At 37.7% G+C, this 21,408-nt stretch overlaps 1 long non-coding RNA gene and 1 other non-coding gene across 2 annotated transcripts; one reads left to right on the forward strand and one right to left on the reverse strand.

Moving 5' to 3' along the window:
• Window positions 1–2,039: 2,039 nt before the first annotated feature.
• Window positions 2,040–18,907, forward strand: LOC131329920 (uncharacterized). Its single transcript, XR_009200882.1, has 17 exons — window positions 2,040–2,571; window positions 4,684–5,140; window positions 5,497–5,638; window positions 5,873–5,991; window positions 6,109–6,451; window positions 8,470–8,898; window positions 9,140–9,174; window positions 9,999–10,078; window positions 12,332–12,499; window positions 13,919–14,127; window positions 14,238–14,781; window positions 14,913–14,968; window positions 16,562–16,694; window positions 16,801–17,036; window positions 17,144–17,361; window positions 17,455–18,292; window positions 18,480–18,907. It is a non-coding gene; the product is annotated as an uncharacterized LOC131329920 (long non-coding RNA).
• A 172-nt stretch (window positions 18,908–19,079) lies between these two features.
• LOC131331627 (small nucleolar RNA snoR100) lies at window positions 19,080–19,187 on the reverse strand. Its single transcript, XR_009201437.1, has one exon. It is a non-coding gene; the product is annotated as a small nucleolar RNA snoR100 (small nucleolar RNA).
• Between the last annotated feature and the right edge of the window lie 2,221 nt (window positions 19,188–21,408).

Raw genomic sequence — 21,408 nt, forward strand, 5'->3', positions numbered from 1 at the left:
ATTGGGCATACAACAAAGGACTAGCATGATCTGTTGTGTTCTTGGCGGTTGGTGTTTTAGAGGTATTTTGTTTTCCGTTTGACTTTGCATTATTTAGTGATTCATGCTGTCATGTGGTATTAGTGTTTAAGGATGATTGTTGAGAGAGTAAGTTTATATTTGTGAGCTTTGGAATATTGCTAAAGCCTTGTACTTTCGGTACATTTGTGCGATGTGTCTTCACAAATGATCAAATATTGCCTTGCACATAAACCTAAGGAATCTTTTCGTGGTAACCAACCTATGAAATCCATGAAGATCAAATATTGGTTTGGATGCTAACATTATAACAAGATGTTAGAAATTTGGACTTAAACCTGCATGAAGTCTTAAAGAAACCTGTAGAAAAATTAGATTCAGATATGCCATAATATTTTGATCACAAAATTTCATAATAATACATGGATAAAAATCTTGTTACACAGTATCTTTGATGGGTCTAAAATATATATTCCTCCGATTCAAAAGAAAGGCCCAATTCATTTAGTATGTCGATTATTGAGAAATATTTGTTGGCTCGATTGGTTTTCACAATACCACGTTTGATAACCAAAAATGGATTTGAACTATGAGTCCAATAGATTAGGAAGGCTGGCCTTGGAGCATCTCCAACCCTACATCCTCTATTCTATTGCTCCATCTGACAGGATAGAATTTATTTTTTTCAATTGGATATAGAGAAGTTTACCATTCATACAAACTCCAATCACAAACCTCTATATCTCTATATTCATTTCTATTTCAAAAATTTTATCACTTTTTCTCCAATCATTATTCAATCTCAATGCAAATCTAATACTTTTTGTGTTTTATATTCAAAAAGTGGTTTTGAAGGATCCTCTATCTCTTTTCTCTCATACTCTATATATGGAATATCAAATTTTATCCTCCAAAATAGAGGATAGGTTGGAATAAGGATTCCCTCTAAAATAGAGAAATAGAGTAAGAAATGGAGGAATAGGTATCAAAACAATGGCCTCTCCCACTTGGTATTGGTAGTCTAATCCCATGGGTTTCTCCTCCCTTGTTTTTGGTTGGAAGTACTTGGTTGGAGGGAGTAATCACTACACCTAAAAAAATTTGGCTTGAATAGTTGGAAATAATTGAAAAGTGGTTGATTGTTGTATTTTTTTTTAGAATAGCGGTTGAATGGTTTGAATGACAAAATTATTGACAAGTGGTTAAAAAATTAAGTGCTTCAATTTTCAATCCGTTTAAACCAGTGCGAAAATCTGATTGTTCTTATCATTTTATCTTAAAGGGTCATAATTAATTTTGATTCTAGATGGCTCTCATAATTAAGTTTCTATTCTATGAGAGTTCTAGAGATAAAAAATAATTATGACCGTTTAGAATAATACGATTAGAAAAATAATATTTTCGCACGGTTCAAACGAATTGAAAATTTTTAGTACTTAATTTTTTAATCATATATTATCCTTCAGTTTGACATAAGGGCAAAAATGAAAATGTATACTATTAATCCAATCTAATTTTATCTCGCGTTATTACATTGGGGTAAAGATATAAAATTACACTCATAGGACCTATAAGGCATTCAACTTGTAGCGCATAGGACTTCGTGGGCTATGATTCATGAACTTGAAATTTAGGATTGACCGGTCACTAAAATGGAGATGGGTAAGATCAAATCACACTCATTAAGCCCAAAAGACCAATTCTAACGCAAAAGTTAACCCTTTGTTTTTCATGTTTTGAGAAATTTTTTTTAACTCTCTCGCGGTTTTCAATAAATATCTCTATCTATCTCTCTTCACTCATTACCTCAAATTCTTTTTCTCAATAAATAACCAAACAAAGTCTAAATATTGTGACATAAAGGCCAGACTTGAGGCCGAAGTTAAGCATAACGGACCTCTTTAACCTAGCGGCATTAGAGTTAGAGAGAGAGAGCGAGGATTGGAGGGGAGGGGAGGGGAATTGGAGTTTGGGGTATTTTGGGGTTATGCAATATTTAGCTGGGGCTTTTTGTTGCTTTTGGAAAGGGTTTCCACGCTTTGTTTTGTTCATTGGAGGTTTGAATGTTGCAACGCCTAGGGTTAGTTCTCTTCTCATCAAACTACTGTTGCAAGCGGCTGTGAAAGAACGCACATTTGATCACAATCTTCCTCTTTGTGTCCTTTCTGATGCGCGATTTCTTCCTCTTCGCGTCCTTCGCGATGGGCGATTTCTTGGTTGCAGAGATTTCTTGTGCGATAAAAATATTTTTCGTTTTTAGACGAAAACAGAGGGGGAAACCCTCCCGGCTTCCCCTAAATACGTAAACCCAGGATCCACCTCGTCGGCTCGCCGTTTCCCTTGACGGAGTACTTGCCTCGCCGGTGTCCGTCGGATCTCGCCTCGCTGTTTCCCTCACCAGTCACCAACCGATCTACGACATCTTCCCCTATTCCTATATTTCTCGAATAGAATAGACTCAAACCCTAACCAGCGAATCCGCGATCTTTGGTTTGCTTCGTCAATCGTCACCGGAATCATCGTCTCGTCATATCAGTGGTTCCCAAAACCAAGGTCTCTCTCTCTCTCTCTCTCTTTCTCTCTCTCTCTCTCTCTCTCTTTCTCTCCGTGTGTACAGTGTATACAAATAACGAATACATTAATAGATATAATACACACAAATTGTATATAATATACATCTATCTTCTTGTTGTCAACTGAGTTTGTGTATATAATACTCCATTACCTTGGATATTAAGCCCAATCTGTGGTTTTGTCATACAAGAAAATAAGATACAATTTGTTCGAGTCTTTTGGTTTGGCCCATTTTTATGAGAATCCATGTTTGGGAATTGCGATCCCGTTATCTAAGTATAATAAAAATGAGTTAACAATTCATGTTATTATGGGTTTGATTGTTGAAATCTTGGCCCTTTCATCGGAATCTAGCCCCTTCACTATTTGCAATGGTTGAACGATAATTTACTGAACTTTTAAAAGTTGAAAATTTGGCAGGGTCTACTGTGAGAGGACGCTTGGAAATATTTAGCGAGGAGGACTTAATTTTTTTTGCTATTTTGACAACATTTGGAAGCATACATGTTTATGAACTTTTGAAAGCACGTATGTTATAGATCTTTTTGCCTAACGATCAATGTTTGAGTCTAGTGTTATGTAATTGTGTTTGATTGCTTATTTTTGTTTAAGATTGTGAATAATAGGTGCCCCCAATATATGGAATTCTTGGGTCTGCCACTGCGCGCACACACACCGCGCACGCACACACCAAAAATTAAATACCATTGTTATATGTCTAGATGTGCATCGGATTGAATCCACCTACTGGCTGTTTGTGTCCCGCCTTTGTGCCAGCGATCGGTGCGGTCGAAATTATTGGCCCATTCCACTGAGGGTTGAAACCCTCTATATCCTTAAAGTTTATGTGTGGTACTTGAGATACTTGAAGAATCAAACACATATCCACCAAATTCATATATATATATGTTCATTATTCAGATTATTGATTGGTTATTTATGTTTATGTTTTCTTATTTGCAGAACTAGGGATGAGGTTAGTGATTCTTAACATACGTGATTCCTGCCCTTCTTGTTCCATCCAGAGGTATTTCTCAGCTGTTTTCTAATTGGAATTTGACTATGCATCTATCTAAATATGACTGCTGGAAACTTATAATGACCTTCTGTGGGTCAAAAACGTGTTATGAAAAACGTGTTATGAATTCTCTCTCCACTGCTTTTGTTTGGCATGTATTCATAAAGGAGCATTCTTTCATCACCTTCTGTGCAACAGCCCAGAAGTCTAACAAGATTTCTGTGTTGCAATTTCGCATTTAATATAATCTCATTTTTTAACTCCTCCAAACCTTGTCTTGACTGTTTTGAAAGACTCTTTACAGCCATTTCTTATCCACCTGAAAGTTTTCCCTGAAAAATAAGAAGTATTAGTAGCTTCATTTTAGTCGGTTAAGTTTCAGGGAAAACTTAACTGACTTTTTTAACCTAGCGTCATCGGAGATGAAGTTTGTGGCCAATTGTATATAGAGTTAGAGAGAGAGTGAGGATTGGAGGGGAAGAGAGAGAAGGGGGATTTGGAGTTAGGGGGTATTTTGGGGTTATGTATTTAGCTGGGGCTTTCCGTTGCTTCTGGAAAGGGTTTCCCCACGTAGTTACAATAGAACGGAAACCTGTTGATTGGAGGTTTGAATGTTGTAGCGCCTTGGGGTGGACTGTTGGAGCAGTGTGAAAGAATGCGAATTTGATCACAATCTTCCTCTTCGTGTCCTTTCTGATGCGTGATTTCTTCCTCTTCGTGCCCTCACACATACGCGCGCACGCACACACCAAAAAAAAGAACCATTGTTATATGTCTAAATGGGCGTTGGACTGATTCCCCTTGCTGGCTGGTTGTGTCCCGCCTCGATGCCAGCGATTGGTGTCGTCGAAATTATAGGCCTATTCCACTAAAAGTTGAAACTCTCTATATATACCCCTAAAGTTTGTGTGTGGTACTTGAGATACTCGAAGAATCAAACACATTCTCCAAATTCATATATGTGTGTATATACATGTGTGTGTGTGTGTGTGTGTGTGTGTGTGTGTGTGTGTGTGTTCAATATTTGGATTATTGATTGGTTATTTTTTGTTTTTGTTTTCTTATTCAACTAGGGATGAGGTTTATGCCTTGTTCGGATTGTATCTTGAAAAAAAATTTCCAACTCAAAAAACACTCGTTACCCCAACTTCCAATCATTTCTCTCATTTATCTCTCTATTCTCCAATTATTATTCTCATTTCTCTTTCTATCTCTCTCCACTCATTACCCCTATCTCCAATTATTACCCTAATTTCTCCCTCCACCTATTACCCAAAAATCAAACTCAAAAATTTTCAAAACGCCATCCCAAAAAGGCATTAGTGATTCTCAACATATGTGATTCCAGCCCTTCTTGTTCCATCCAGAGGTATTTCTTAGCTGTTTTCTAATTGGAGTTCGACTACGCATCAATCTAAATATAACTGTTGGAACTTAAAACAACCTTCTGTAGGTCAGAACGGGTTTGATTGCTTGTTCTGATTTGGGTCTTCTTGGTTGGGTGGCTATTCGTCAAGCGTTTTGATCAAGGTAAGAGCTGCAGCTTTCTTCTTTGCTGGTTTGTCTTTTGGTTGATAATTGGTTCTGTTTGATTTTGAGAGTGATACTGAGTTGTTATTTTTGTAAAACCCCTGGTGGGTTTTGATTTGGGTATTGCTGAAGAAATACTATGCTTGCTTTACATCATTGTTGGTGTCAGATTTGGCTTTAACAGCATATACCAAAGTTCATTTTGTCCAATCAATACACTTGTAATAAAAGAACCAACTCTGCCTAGCCAAGCCAAGTTGTGAAATTACGAAATTGCCCTCGTAGTTTGTAAGGCTGGATTTAATTTTGGGGATTTTTAAGCCTTTTACTAATATACTCTATATCATACCGTGTAGTTCTTTTTTAATTGGAGTTAAAAGGACAATTACTATGTGACGGTGTGTTTGAGATCATGCCATATTTGGCGCACTTGCGGCGCAATTGTTCTCACCATCTCGGGAGTAATTTTGGGATGATCAACCTATTCCATGATTTACGGTCTCTCTCTCTCTCTCCATTATACCTTCGACTATCTCATTTCCTACAATTCTCGCACACACAGAGCATGCAAATATTTTTTACCCTCTCGCAATGGCATTCTCGGACGGCTCTCGTCAATATCTGATCCCGAGCTTCATATAATCCTCCACGTCTTTATCAACGAAACTCATAAATTTAGACGGTCTTGCTGCGACGCCAAACCCCACGGTTTTTTTTTCCCCCCCAATACAGGGAATGGAATTTGGTTCGTGAGTAGTCCTAACGACACAAATTGAGTGAAACAAGCCCTAATTCGAAGAGGTCGTTCAGCTATTCTATACGTGGTGGATTCCGATTCCTCACAGTTTTTGGTTTCTCCTTCCTCACTCCGCCTTAATGAATTGTATTTTTTTTTTTTATATCTATGTTCTCTCACTAAAATAGCATTAATTCGTTTGCTCACCAGTTGGTATTTCTGCTCTCACTAGCGTTGGGTTCTCCGAATTATGTTGAAAAGATTTAGAGAGGAGATTTATTTATGTCCAACGTCCAACATCATCTTCCCTCACCGGAGTTATATCCAAATTTTTATCTCTTACAAGATTATATCGAGTATTTTTTTTTTCCCTTTGCCTCTATTATGTAGTTCCACATACGAAAACTGTTAAAGTGTTTTTTACTTATGATTTTTTCCGACTGATGTGTATTTTTTACAAATGATAGGGATACATTTGTACTCACTCCTCTGTCTAGTAAATTTGATTTGGATGTACTTCTTGGAATCACAGGTTTTTCAAAGTTGGACTTCTTGAAGAAAGTTTCAACCTAGAGGTGATTGTATTACTAAGATTTTTGAAACCACTTGCTATGTGTATAACAGGATCGAACATATAGAATTGAATTCTACAGAAACATCGATCGTCACATACGATAATATATCGCTTTGATTGTTGGCTCCATTTCAGATACTGATTTAGGAATGAGCAAAGAAAGTGGTCGAAAGCAAGCGAGGAAATGTTGGATAGCCTAAGAGAGGGTTTGATTCTCTCAAATCGGAAGGAGATGCACTAAACCGTCAGCTTCAGCTAGTCGTAGACCATTCGTGCCCTACGAGTTCTCTCTTTCCTATCGTTAAGTGGAACTCCTCTCTGTCTGTCCTGAAAAGAAGTGCTTTCTTTCGTTTCGATTTTGAGCATCACTTATTTTATGAGAATCTATCAATCTCCTGAAAACAGGGGATATCCCGCAGCTCTTACTCGAAGACATGGAACCTCTTGTTAGGTCCGGACAGGGGAATTGACTTTCAAAGAGCTTATTAGCCTATTCTTTCTTGCAAACTAGTTGTCCAATCCAAACCTCTCAAAGGAACTGAAGCCTTCGTCCAAACTCTTTTTGTACTCGCATATGTCCCTTTTCTTTGACTTCCTATGCCCATAAGGTAGTGCATTCTATGTTTCGAAGGACTTTTCACATTCTCCGATGCTACTAATGGTACAAGAATACAAAACCTGGAATTCGTAGATAGGACTTTGCCGGGTGTAAAGGAATACAGTGATAGAGGCATATTATGTATGTTATCCCAATAGGACCTAGCTCGTTGACTCGTTTTCTGGATGAGAGAAAGAAGATGATAAGACTAAAGCGGATGAACCTAGGTATGGAGCTAAACAACATTTGAGATTTATTTTCATGCCAAAGTGTTTCTATTAGACCTGTATAGTTAGTTTTACACACAGGGCGCAAGAACCTTTGTTTTTCTGATTCTTCTTGTCTTATATTTATGCCAGATAACGTGGTGGAGGATGGTAGTGCCTACAACGGACAAGAGGGAGAAAATTTTAAGAAAGAGCAAGAGAGGAAGGTTGGTAGATCTTTTACTGACTGCATATTTAATATACTCGAAACTAAAAGAAAATTGTATATGCAGGTGTCCCCATTATCAACATTGAAATAATCGTTTGAGGCTCCAAATTAAGATTTGTATATGTAGGTGTCCCCATTATCCACATTGGAACTCTTGTTTTTCCTGCTATGAGGCCCCTAATATTTTGGTTGGCGCTCTTCAAAATTACGTCTCTCTTCGGATAACTTACTTCCCCAATTTCTTTCCATTGCTATTTATGAAAGAGAAATAATATGTAGTTAGGCTTGTGAACAAAACATTCCTTATATAATATACGACTAAGTCTCTGTCAAGATAGTGGCTTAGATTTTGGAAGTGAATAAGTGAATAAATGAAACAATGCAGTTGTTGAAGGAAACAGAATGAAAAACAGAGAATAGAAACGTAGAAGAATGAGCATATTGGGACAGAATTTTATAACTGTCAATAAGTTTCGCAAAAGTCTGCACGATAGTCCTTTTGGTGCCGTTTCTACTAATGGATGACTAGTTGATATGTCATACACATCTTTTTGGCATATGTAGGAAACCGTCTCTTGAGTAGAATATCAAGTTTCAACAGCCTCATGAGCAGGTTGTGTCCTACTGCATGATCATTCTTGGCCTTGGATTGATGAAATTGAAGCTCTTTCACATCTTGAACGTGATAATCTTGCTAAAATCATAGTTGTGAATATTTATAGACCGTGATGCAACTTTAATTAGAGTTTATCTTGCTACGATTCTTCCAATTGGTTGAATTGGTATTGTTCCGTCATACCAAGAAGAGGACATTTGATCAAAATTTTATCCCCTCTCTAATTTGGTAATCGGGATTTTCACTTAGTTCTTCTCTGCCCATGAATTTTTTTGTAAGTTGTTTGACTGTTCATTTCCATTGATTGATGATCATTAAAATAATAAAATCTTATTGCGAGTTAACACAAGGCTTCAAAATGTTTCTGTAGGAAAAGTTCATAGGAACATTATGGGGAGTGCTTATCACGTTACTCCGAAGTATTGAAGTGGAGTTATGGGAAGGATGCATGAGTCATTCTATACATCCTTCTCAGTGGAGTACCTCCATTTTGGCTTGTTTTCTATTCATATATCGGTACCTCAAAGACTTCATTTATTCATGGTTCTGAGATTTTAAAAGGCGTACTAATTAATTACCAAAGTAGGCCAGCTTGTGTTTGGACTATTTGAGCAAGCCAAACCGTCTAATTTTGACGAGAATGCCCATTTAGTTTGGCCAGCCTTTTTGAAGGGCGAGAAAATTGTACGATTAGACAAGAAAGAAATAGTTCAATTGTCGGGACCATCATTATCCCAACCTCTGTTCAAGGTCAAGAAATGATATCCCACAACCTGTTCCAGGTTACAGATTTATAGAGGTTGGAAAAACTCCTTTGAAATAAGAATTGTTATTTTGTACTTGTCAAGCTATGTTCCATGAACTTTTCTCTTTTGTCAAATGTGTAGTAGATCTTTGTGTCCATGTGTTAGTGCATGGTTGTATGTGGGTGTGTGCCACAGATGTTGATTATAACAGAACAATACCAACTTAGATATACATAATAATCAAAATGTATGTTGTGATCTTTTGGGTTACTGATTAAGCCCCTTTTCTTTCAGGCTATTCGTTAAAAAGAATTGGGAGTGCAAAACAGGTGAGATATTATGCCTCGTTTAACTTCGTGGCCAATACTCATCTTTTGTTGACCAGATTGAGCTGCTGCTTCTTGAGATACCTTGTTTTACAGCTTTGTTTCTTGCACTAAGATCATAGATTGTGCCCGGAAGAGAAACAGAAAAGTGCAATAAGAGAAAATAGCTAAAGTTAGTTTTATTTCATGTGCACAGTTAAAGGTGAAGAGGGCACTTATGACTCTCAGTATTCATGGACACAACAATACTAGATACGTCCATTGTTCGTGTTCTTTCTCTACTATCATAACTATGTGAACAAAAACAATACTAACTTCCCAACTACAATTAAACCAATGAGCACGCAGAAATGTTCGAAGCACTAGCATTACACTATTTAGATATAAATTACGTTGTTTATGTTACTAGATATGGATCAGATCGAAATGCTAGTAGGTTGTTTAGGTATTATGTTCTCTGGATGGGCGACTTTAGAAACCTTCATGGAGCATTTATTCTGGTACATTAAGATTGTAAATGTCCATGGTTGCTCGATTGGGAACGATGAAAATCATGGATTGCAATGGTAAAGCTGGTTTAGGAAACTAAGTGGTATTGGAATTTGGGATCCAACATCCTATGCAGTAGAAACAATATTAGCATCAATTGCTTTTTGCACGGTATCTGAAATCCAGTTGGCTGGTGTCTTGCTCTAAGGTTTATTTTTGTTGTTTTTTTACCTTAATTGAGGGATATAAGATAGTTTTTATATTTTTCTGTTGTGTGGCTAAAAAATTTTGGTCGCTTCCTTTTATTTGTTTTCAATGTGGTAACTATCACGTGGAAGAGGCATCGAGGCTCTTGGATTGGGCATACAACAAAGGACTAGTGTGATCTGTTGTGTTCTTGGCGGTTGGTGTTTTAGAGGTATTTTGTTTTCCGTTTGACTTTGCATTATTTAGTGATTCATGCTGTCATGTGGTATTAGTGTTTAAGGATGATTGTTGAGAGAGTAAGTTTATATTTGTGAGCTTTGGATTGCTAAAGCCTTGTACTTCCGGTACATTTGTGCGATGTGTCTTCAGAAATGATCAAATATTGCCTTGCACATAAACCTAAGGAATCTTTTCGTGGTAACCAACCTATGAAATCCATGAAGATCAAATATTGGTTTGGATGCTAACATTATAACAAGATGTTAGAAATTTGGACTTAAACCTGCCTGAAAGTCTTAAAGAAACCTGTAGAAAAATTAGATTCAGATATGCCGTAATATTTTGATTACAAAATTTCATAATAATACATGGATAAAAATCTTGTTACACAAACTATCTTTGATGGGTCTAAAACATATGTTGCTCCGATTCAAAAGAAAGGCCCAATTTATCTAGTATGTCAATTATTGAGAAATATTTGTAGGCTCGATTGGTTTTGGAAAATGTGGATTCGATGTTACCTTGGTTTAGTATAGATCAAAGTTTACGTACAAAATCTGAAACGTCAAAAGTTAGCGTGTTGCTTCGGTGAGATGGAAATAAAAAATGGTTCTTACTTCCTAGTAGTGTATGACTAGTAACCACACGAGAAAAACACGACGGTTTGTGGGTGTTTAGACTACTAGTCATGTGAAAGCAAAATAGTGATTCCAAGTAGATGCAAAGACTACTGATTACTAAGTGATAAGGACTCTAAAAGTGTGCATTTCAGCGGAAAAACAGTGGTTCCTTGTAGGTTAATGAGACTACTAATGACAATATGTAGCTCCTAGTAGAAGGCTACATTTCATGGGTCATTGAAAAAGTGATTCCTAGTAGAGGGCTACTGGCTACCAAGGACGGAATTCATAAAAATCTTGTTACAAAAAGTATCTTTGATGGGTCTAATATATATTTCTCCGATTCAAAAGAAAGGTCCAGTTCATTTTGTAAGTCTAGTATTGAGAAATATTTGTTGGCTCGATTGGTTTTGGAAAATGTGGATTTGGTGTTACCTCGGTTTAATATGTATCAAAGTTTATGTACTAGATCCGTAACATACTTGTTGCCTCGAATCCATATCGCCCTCATTGAAAGAAATAGATCAATTTTACAGATCCACAGATTGGCGTGTTGCTTTGGTGAGATGGAAATAAAAAACTAGTTATTACTTCTTAGTAGTGTATGACTAATGACCACACGAGAAAAACACGACGGTTCGTAGGTGTGTAGACTACTAGTCATGTGAAGAAAAAATAGTGACAAACACATGATAGTTGGTGTTTAGACTACTAGTCATGTGAAAGGAAAGTAGTAATTCCTAGTAGATGCAAAGACAACTGAATATTGATTACTAAGTGATAAGAACTTTGAAAGTGTGCATTTTAGCAGTAAAACAGTGGTTCCTAGTAGGTCACAATATGTTGCACCTAGTAGAAGGCTACTGGTCACTGAAAGAGTGATTCCTAGTAGATGACTACTGGCTACAAAGGACTGAATTTGTAAAAATTTTGTTAGACAAAGTATCTTTGATTGGTCTAACATATATGTTGCTCCTATTCAATTCAAAAGAAAGGCCCAATTGATCTGGTATGTGGAGTATTGAGAAATAGTTGTTGGCTTTATTGGATTTGGAAAATGTGGATTCGGTGTTACCTCGGTTTAATGTGGATAAAAGTTTATGTACGGGATGCGTAACGTTCTTGTTGCCTCGAATTGATGTTGTCTCAAATCAATGTCGCCCTCATTGAAAGAATTAGATCAATTTTATAGATCCAAAAATTCGTGTGTTGCTTCGATGGGATGGAAATAAAAACTGGTTCTTACTTCCTCGTAGTGTATGACTAGTGACAACATGAGAAAACTACATGACGGTTTGTAGGTGTTGAGACTACTAGTCATGTGACTTGTTACTTGTTAGACAAAGTATCTTTGATGGGTCTAAAATATATGTTGCTCTGATTCAAAAGAAAGGCCCAATTCATCTTGAAAGTCGAGTATCGAGAAATATTTGTTGGCTCGATTGGTTTTGGAAAATGTGGATTTGGTGTTACCTTGGTTTAATATGGATCAAAGTTTATGTACTAGATTTGAAATGTACTTGTTGCCTTGAATTGATGTTGACTCGAATCAATGTCGCTCATTGAAAGAATTTGATCAATTTTATGGAACGGAAACTGTGTTGATTGGATATTGAATATTGTAGCGCCCAGGGGTAGACTGTTGCAGCGGTGTGAAATTACGCGAATCTGATCACAATCTTCCTCTTCGTTGTCTTTCTGTGGCACGATTCGTTCCTCTTCGTGCCCTTTATGATGCGAGATTTTCTGGCCGTGAGATTTCTTAGGCGATTTCTCCCACTTAAACATAACAGGTACACACACACACACACTCTCTCTCTCTTTCTCACACACACAAACACATACAAAAACCCATTGTTGCATGTCTAGATGGGTGTTGGATTCATTCCCCTTTTCGGCTGGTTGTGTCCCGCCTTCGTAGCAGCGATCGGTGTCGTTGAAACTATCGGCCTATTCCACTTGAGGGTTGAAACCCTCTATATCCCTAAAGTTTGTGTGTGGTACTTGAAATACTCGAAGAAATTAAACCTTCTTTATCTTTTGTTATAGGGTTGGCTTGAAACTACAAGTTTAAAAAATTAATTCAAAGGTTAAAGTGGGACACATGAATAAGCTAGAAATCAAGATTAAATGCAAACCACATTACAAGAAGTTAGTGCAACAGCTATGGAGCTTCTAAATCCAAACCATATACATTTGAGATTGTAAGCACACCCAAACCTAATCTATAGTTTTAGAATGGTCACACTATAGTATTTTGAATCATACTATTATCTTTGACTTCTCAAAATACTGGTACGCTACGGTCGGAGTAAACATGACCACAACCACCACCAACTTTTTCCACCACCACACCTCAATGTTATAGGTATCACTTGCTTTCCAAAATTTAAACTTTTTTGTCGTACCCCTTTTCTATTTTAGTTGCGATCAACACCCATCATTTGATGTTGATCTCTACCAACACTCACATCCAAAATCTGTGATCCCATGTAAGGTTTACTTTTTTAATTTTTCTTATTGTGGCCCCTGTTAAATGCCTGCTTGGGGTATCTCTCTTATACTTGATTTTCTTGAAACCTTTTTATTTCACAAATTCTTAGAACAAAGCTGAGGCAGAGTTCAGTTCTTACATTCACCCATTTATTCGCAACAAAAGGATGATAGTGCGGAATGCGGTGCTTTCAAGTAATGTAGCATCTCAATGTCAGGGTAAATTCTTGTCTTATTCTTGTGGTAACATTTGTTATGTTCGTATTTGTCACCTACTTTACTTGACAGGTTCAATGGACTGGAAATTTTCTTCCCTGGAGGCATCTTCCAGTTTTGGCATATGTGATCATCGCGTTGAACATTTAGATTCCTATGACATATCTGAATGTAATGGAGGAAAGCTAGAACAGTTGGCTAAAGCCATGAATATGGGTGTTCTAGAGATGAATCTAGAAGACGAGGTGGAAGGAGAGATTATTTTTTCACCAGGATAGGCTGCTCTGCAATTTGGTTGCAAGAAAGAGCAATAGTGGTCTCTACCTTGCCCCATTTTGCACTTGCGTAACCATTTTTCGTTTTATTTCTTTCTTTTATGAGGGATTTGTAAGCATGTAATTTGGAAACTGTCGTTGGTATTCTAAATTATTGTGTTTTTCCTTCTATATCATTTTTAATATTCATGTGTTGTCCATGTCCTTGCAAATGATTTAATTTGCAAGGTTGTGAAGGACCACAGGAGATTGATGCCATTGCCAAGCAACAAAGGGATGCTGTCAACCAGTATCTTTTTAAGCTTAGAGAAGCTAAAAAACATGGAAGGAAAGAGAGAAGGCACAAGGAAGCCCAGGTTGTGCTAGCTGCTGCAACTGCTGCCGCTGCAGCTTCATTGGAGATCTCTTCACAAAGGAAAGATTCGCCCGATGAAGGGGTTGTATATCATGTCCCTTCTAAAGCTGACATGTTATTGTGATTTATTCATTTTGAACATTGGCATCATCATTTGCATATCCTCTTCATACTTGATTCTATTCTGTGCAGAACCTGTTGAAAGTGAACCATTCGATTGAAAGACCTGGGCTTTACTCTCAGCAGATGCCACGGGCGAAGGAGGTACTTTCAAAGTTGGCTGTTCGACGGGTTTCATCACAAATAAAATCTAATTTTGGAGCAATCTCAAGTTTTTCTGAAGAACATCTGAGGACTTGTACATTTGCTGACGGTATGAGACATTTCTCAACCAGATTGTAGTGTGTTCGAGTTGCAAGTTTTTCGAACTAGACTCCACAACTGTTGAAAAGCTAATGACATCCTGTTGGGTTTTAACTTCTTTTTTTCCCTTCCTTGATCTAACAGATTGCGATTCATTTGGATTGCTATGCCTATCGTAGTGTTAAAGATTCTACGAGTCCATGGTACTACGAATTATGCAAGGATTTATTCGCGTCAAGAAGTTCTTGAGGTTCAGTTATGTATTTTTGGGAAAAGCCTTATTTTTCTCCAGAATGTGGTTTATGTGGGTGGCAGAGCTGGTGCTTTTAGGAAGTCAACTGATGGTCAATGGGTCCATGCCTTCTGTGCTGAGGTAAAACTTCTTAATTATTTTGTTGATAATTCATTAGGTGAAAGAAGGTGTTTTACCTGTAGTTTCCTTACTCTAGTTTGAATGCATTTAAACTTGTTCTTTTTATTTTTATTTTTATTTTTATGTTGTAGTGGGTTTTAGAAGCAACATTCAGAAGGGGACAAGTGAATCCTGTTGAGAAGGAATGGTATGTGAACGTGCTTGGAGTACCATTTACGATAAAAATAGAATTCTGTCGTCCATGTCATTTGCTACTGAAAAAAGTTTGTGATGAATACTTACTCCATCGTGCAAGGATAGTCTACCACAAAAAAGTGTGCAATTTTAAGTTATGATACATGGACATGGGTATGTGAATCGAGTGCGGGTACATATTTAAGGATCGGACACCTCAAAGTTGAAATAGAGGATTTGGGGATATGTATCCGAATTTGGATACGGGTGCGGGGATCTACTGAATATTTATATATATTTATAATATTTATATAAATATATGTGAGTATATAATAAATTAGTATTGTGGTCAACTTGAAAAATCCAAAATAAAAACAAGTTTGTGATAGGAGGGACCCAACAGAGATATAATTGGCACAGTTGAGGTCAATTCCATATTTTTGAGCGTTTTAGGGATAAAGATGACATATTATAATGCTGTAGGGTTGAATGTGTAAATCTCTCTCTCTATCATCACGCGGCTGTGAACATTTGCGACCATCGCCGCCCATTCCTAGTCTCCGGCGACCATCGCCCAGTATCCGGCGACCCTCGCTAACCCTCACCTGTCTCTGGCGACCCTCGACAGCAACCATCATCGACTTTCACACATACGAAACAAGATACATCTCTTACCTCTTCTTCTCCTCCATCTTCTTCTTCTTTATGGGTGAACCAAATTTGCAACGAGTTTGATTATTTTTGCATGAATCCCGTACGGATCCCGCACCCACACCCGCGTCTTGTCGACATGGGTACTTCGTCCAAAATCAGGAATCCGTGTATCATAAATTTTCAGAATAAAAAAACAAAATATGCACATAATTTATTTATTTATTTTGTATTTTTTGGCACAAAATTAGAGATCTAATCTTCAATTTGGCGTCATGAAATTTTAAAATTATGCATGGAAGTACTTTGTTTACTCTATTGATTACTCTATTCATGAAATTACAAGTTTAAAAAATTAATTCAAAGGTTAAAGTGGGACACATGAAATAGCTAGAAATCAAGATTAAATGCGAACCACATTACAAGAAGTTAGTGCAACAGCTATGGAGCTTCTAAATACAAACCATATACATCTGAGATTGTAAGCACACCCAAACCTAATCTATAGTTTTAGAATGGTCACACTACAGTATTTCAAATCATACTATTATCCTTGACATCTCAAAATACTAGTACGCCGCCGATCTGTAAACATGACCACCACCACCACACATCACTGCCCCCAGCCTTGCACCTTGCACAACTACTCCCAACCCAACTTTGCATCATCTAGGCCTTGCCGTCATTGCCCAATGTTCTAGCTATCACTTATTTTTCAAAATTTATAACTTTTTGTCACGCCCCTCTTCTATTTTAGTTGCGATCAACACCCATCTTCTGATATTGATCTCTACTAATACTCACATCCAAAATCTGTGATCCCATGTAAGGTTTACTTTTTAAATTTGTCTTAATGAGGTCCCTGTTTAATGCCTGCTTGGGGAATGTCTCTTATGCTTAAATTTTCTTGAAACCTTTTTGTTTCACAAATTCTTAGAACTTCAGTTTATTGCAGAAAAGCTGAGGCAGAGTTCAGTTCTTACATTCACCCACTTATCCGCAACAAAATGATGATAGTGTGGAATGCGGTGCTTTCAAGTAACCAGTTTTCGTTTTACTTCTTTCTTTTATGAGGGATTTGTAAGCATGTATTTTCGAAACTGTCGTTGATACTCTAAATTATTGTTTTTTTCCTTCCGTGTAGACATCATGCTTTATCATTTTTAATATTCATGTGTTGTCATGTCCATGCAGATGATTTAATTTGCAAGTTCGTGAAGGGTCTACCACAGGAGATTGATGCCATTGCCAAGCAACAATGGGATGATGTACTTGTCAACCAGTATCTTTCTGAGATTAGAGAAGCGAAAAAATGAGGAAGGAAAGAGAGAAGGCACAAGGAAGCCTAGGCTGTGCTAGCTTCTGCAACTGCTACCGTTGCAGCTTCGTTAAGGATCTCTTTGCAAAGGAAAGATGCGCTCGATGAAGAGGTTGTATATCAAGTCCCTTCTAAAGTTGACATATTATGATTTATTCATTTTGAACATTGGCATCATCATTTGCATATCCTCTTCATACCTTATTCTATTTTGTGCAGAACCTGTTGAAAGTGAACCATTTGACTGCAAGACTTGGGCTTTACTCCCATGGGTGAAGGAGACACTTTCAAAGTTGGCTGTTCCACGGGTTTCATCAGAGATAAAATCTTATTTTGGAGCAATCTCAGGTTTTTCTAAAGAACATCCGAGGACTTCTTACATCTGCCGACGGTCTGAGACATTTCTCAACCAGATCGTAGGGTGTTCGAGTTGCAAGGTTTTTGACCTAGACTAGACTCCACAACTGTTGAAAAGCTAATGATATCTTGGTGGGTTTTAACTTCTTCTTTTTTTCCCCTTGTTCCAACAGGTTGCGATTCATTTGGATTGCTATGCCTATCGTAGTGTTAAAGATTCTACGGGTCCATGGTACTGTGAATTTTGCGAGGATTTCTTCTCATCAAGAAGTTCTGGAGCTCCAGTTATGAATTCTAGGGAAAAGCCTTATTTTTCTCCAGAATGTGGTTTATGTGGTGACAGTGCTGGTGCTTTTAGGAAGTCAACGGATGGTCAATGGGTCCATGCCATCTCTGCTGAGGTAAAACTTAATTATTTTGTTGACAATTCATTAGGTGAAAAACAAAGCACTAAGCTGGAATTTGTAAGCTATTTCTACTGTATTTGATCCATACGTCAAAGATCATGTGATAGTGATGCTTATCTCTGGTGTAATGTAACAAATTTCAGTCTTGAAGGGGAGTGATGTTTGTTAAATTTGTCATCGCAAACAAGGTGTCTGCATAAAGGTGCAGATTGCCATATGAGTATGCTTTTTTCTCCTCTTCCCATCTCTGTCTGGATTGTGAGTATATACTTAGATTAAGATAATTGTTGCACCAACTTTAGTTTTATTGGTCCGGAGTTCAATTATGGCCACTTTTAGAGCACTTTTCACCCTACCTATGCTAGAACTGCTCGTTAGATGAATATGTAGACAAGTGGTAGCAAGTTGCAGCACCAGGTGTATTGTGAAAAGCATATCTCGGAGCAGAGAGGTATGGTACCATTTGAAGTCCTGTGCAATAAATGTCACGTGCTGTGGTGGTTTATATATTTCTACCCCATTTCATATTTGCTCTATTGATTTTTCATATGCGGAGACTCAAGGACATGGCGTTGAAGAATTGAAAAGTCTTAAGAAAATTAGGGTAAGTAAGGATGCTCTCTTATCATTCTCAATTTAAGTTGCTACATGGTTGTTTAGAATTGAGATACTTGAAGAATTAGACACATATCCACAAAATTCATATATTTATATATGTGTGTGTGTACAGATGTATGTTCAATATTCGAATTATTGATTGGTTATTCATGTTTTTGTTTTCTTATTCACAGAACTAGGGATGAGGTTAGAAATTCTTAACATACGTCATTCCAGCCCTTTTTGTTCCATCCAGACTCCAGAGGTATTTCTCAGCTGTTTTCTAATTGGAATATGACTACGCATCTATCTAAATATGACTGTTGGAAACTTAAAACGACCTTCCGTCGGTTAGAAACATCATGCTATGAATTCTCTCTCGGGTTTGATTGCTTGTTCTAATCTGGGTCTTCTTGGTTGGGTAGCTATTCGTCAAACGTTCTGATCAAGGTAAGTGCCACAGCTTTCTTCTTTGTTGGTTTATCTTTTGGCTGATAATTGGTTTATCTTCTGGAAAGCGCCGCAGCTATTTAGTTTATCTTATTTCCTGAAGTCCTAAAGAAACCTATAGAAAAATTAGATTCAGATACGCCTTAATATTTTGATTACAAAATTTCATAATAATACAACAACAACATAACATAACCCATCTAGTCCCCAATCATTAGGGGTATAGGTGGGGGATGATTGGAGACAGATCTAACCTTTGGCAATATATGCACAAAGTGGCTGCTCTCAGAATACCACTGAAACAGTGGCCCCCTAAACCTCCAAGAACCGAGGAGCTACAGGGACGTTTTGTTGTAGAACCATGCCCCCAAATCAAAGCCAAATGGCATTAAAGAGGGCAGGCCTAGAGATCCAAATCAATTTATGTGTACATTACCATGCTTTCTTCATTGATAGTCCAGAGCATCGGTATACACAAAATTTCATAATCATACATGGATAAAATCTTGTTAGACGGAGTATCTTTGATGGATCAAAAATATATGTTGCTCCGATTCAAAAGAAAGACCCAATTCAGCTAATACGTCGGGTATTGAGAAATATTTGTTGGTTCGATTGGTTTTCGAACATGTGGATTCAATGCAGTGTTATTAAAGGTGGCTGTCGAGGCCGATTAGTCCCCGCCTAGGCGCTAGGCGGTGGTCCGATGCCTTGATTAGACAACCAACTCGTCGGACGCCTAGTCCCCGCCTAGGCACAAGGCAATGTTCTAAATGGCGCTTGGCGGTAGTCGGGCTGAGACCCACCTCCAAGCGCCAAGCCACCTAGGCGGCGCCACGCAATTTGGCGGTTTTTTTTTTTAACAAGCCATTATCCAATAAAACAATATTCCATGTATCCATAATGCAAAGTTTAATGTTCAAACTTCAAAGTACAAACCCAAATGAAATTAAGTAGTAGCAACTAGCAAATAAGTTGAATAAGACAATAAGTAGAAATAAACAGGATCGGAGATCCCTAATGCCAAGTTCAAAGTTCATCTCTTTCCTCTAACTCTTCTCCTCCATACGCTTCCAAAACTTGATCTCCATTAATTTAATACTATACATTTTAGGCCGCCAAAGGCCTCCAAAGACGCCGCCGATGCCGCCAAGACCACCAAGGCCACCTAGGCGGCCCCCAAACACCGCCAAACCTCCCTAGGCGCCAAATTAAATGCCAAGGGGTATTGGCGTGGCGGCAAGGCACCTCCAAGCACCTAGGCGGCCGCCATTTGGAACACTAATGCAAGGCGACTGACTAGTCAGCGCCTAAGCACTAGGCGCTCCTTTTTCGCCCAACTAGCGCTTAGCGATTTTTATAACATTGATTCAATGTAACCTCGGTTTAGTTTGGATCTAAGTTTACGTACTAGATCCGACACGTACTAGTTGCCTCGAATCAATGTCGCCCTCATTGAAAAAATTACACTAATTTTATAGATCCAAAAGTTGGCGTGTTGCTTCGGTGGGATGGAAATAAAAAAGTCGTTCTTACTTCCTAGTAGTGTATGACTAGTGACCAGACGAGAGAAACACATGACGGTTAGAAGGTGTTTAGACTACTAGTCATGTGAAGAAAAAAAAGTGACAAACACATGACGGTTAGGTGTTTAGACTACTAATCATGTGTCAGAGAAATAGTGATTCCAATTAGATGCAAAGACTATTGATTATTAAGTGATAAGAACTCTGTAAGTGTGCATTTCAGCGGAAACACAGTGGTTCCTAGTAGGTTAACGAGACTACTGGTCACAGTATGTAGCTGCTACTGGTGACTGAAAAAGTGATTCCTAGTAGAGGGCTATTGGCTACAAAGGACATAATTCATAAAAATCTTGTTACACAGTATCTTTGATGGCTCTATAATATATGTTGCTCTGATTCAAAAGAAAGGCCCAATTCATCTGATAAGTCGAGTATTGAGAAATATTTGTTGGCTCGATTAGTTTTGCAAAATGTGGATTTGGTGTTAGTTCAGTTTTATATGGATCAAAGTTTATGTACTAGATCCGTAACATACTTGTTGCCTCGAATCAATGTCGCCCTCATTTAAAGAATTCGATCCATTTTTACAGATCCACAAATTTGTGTGTTGCTTCGGTGAGATGGAAATAAAAAAACTAGTTCTTACTTTCTAGTAGTGTATGATTAATGACCACACGAGAAAAACACATGACGGTTAGTAGGTATTTAGACTACTAGTCATGTGAAGAAAAAATAGTGACAAACAATTGACGGTTAGTAGATTTTTAGACTACTAGCCATGTGAAGAAAATAGTAATTCCTAGTGGATGCAAAGACTACTGATTCTTAAGTGATAAGAACTTTGAAAGTGTGCATTTCAACGGAAAAACAGTGGTTCCTAGTAGGTTAACAAGACTACTGGCCACAATATGTAGCTCTTTGTAGAAGGCTACTTGTCACTGAAAGAGTGATTCCTAGTAGAGGGCTATTGGCTACAAATGACGGAATTTGTAAAAATCTTGTTAGACAAAGTATCTTTGATGGGTCTAAAATATATGTTGCTCCAATTCAAAAAAAAAGGCCCAATTCATTTGGTATGATGAGTATTGAGAAACATTTGTTGGCTCGATTGGTTTTGGAAAATGTGGATTCGGTGTTACCTCGGTTT

Source organism: Rhododendron vialii, chromosome 6a, assembly GCF_030253575.1.
Source record: "Rhododendron vialii isolate Sample 1 chromosome 6a, ASM3025357v1".
In the NCBI taxonomy this organism is placed as follows: domain Eukaryota; kingdom Viridiplantae; phylum Streptophyta; class Magnoliopsida; order Ericales; family Ericaceae; genus Rhododendron; species Rhododendron vialii.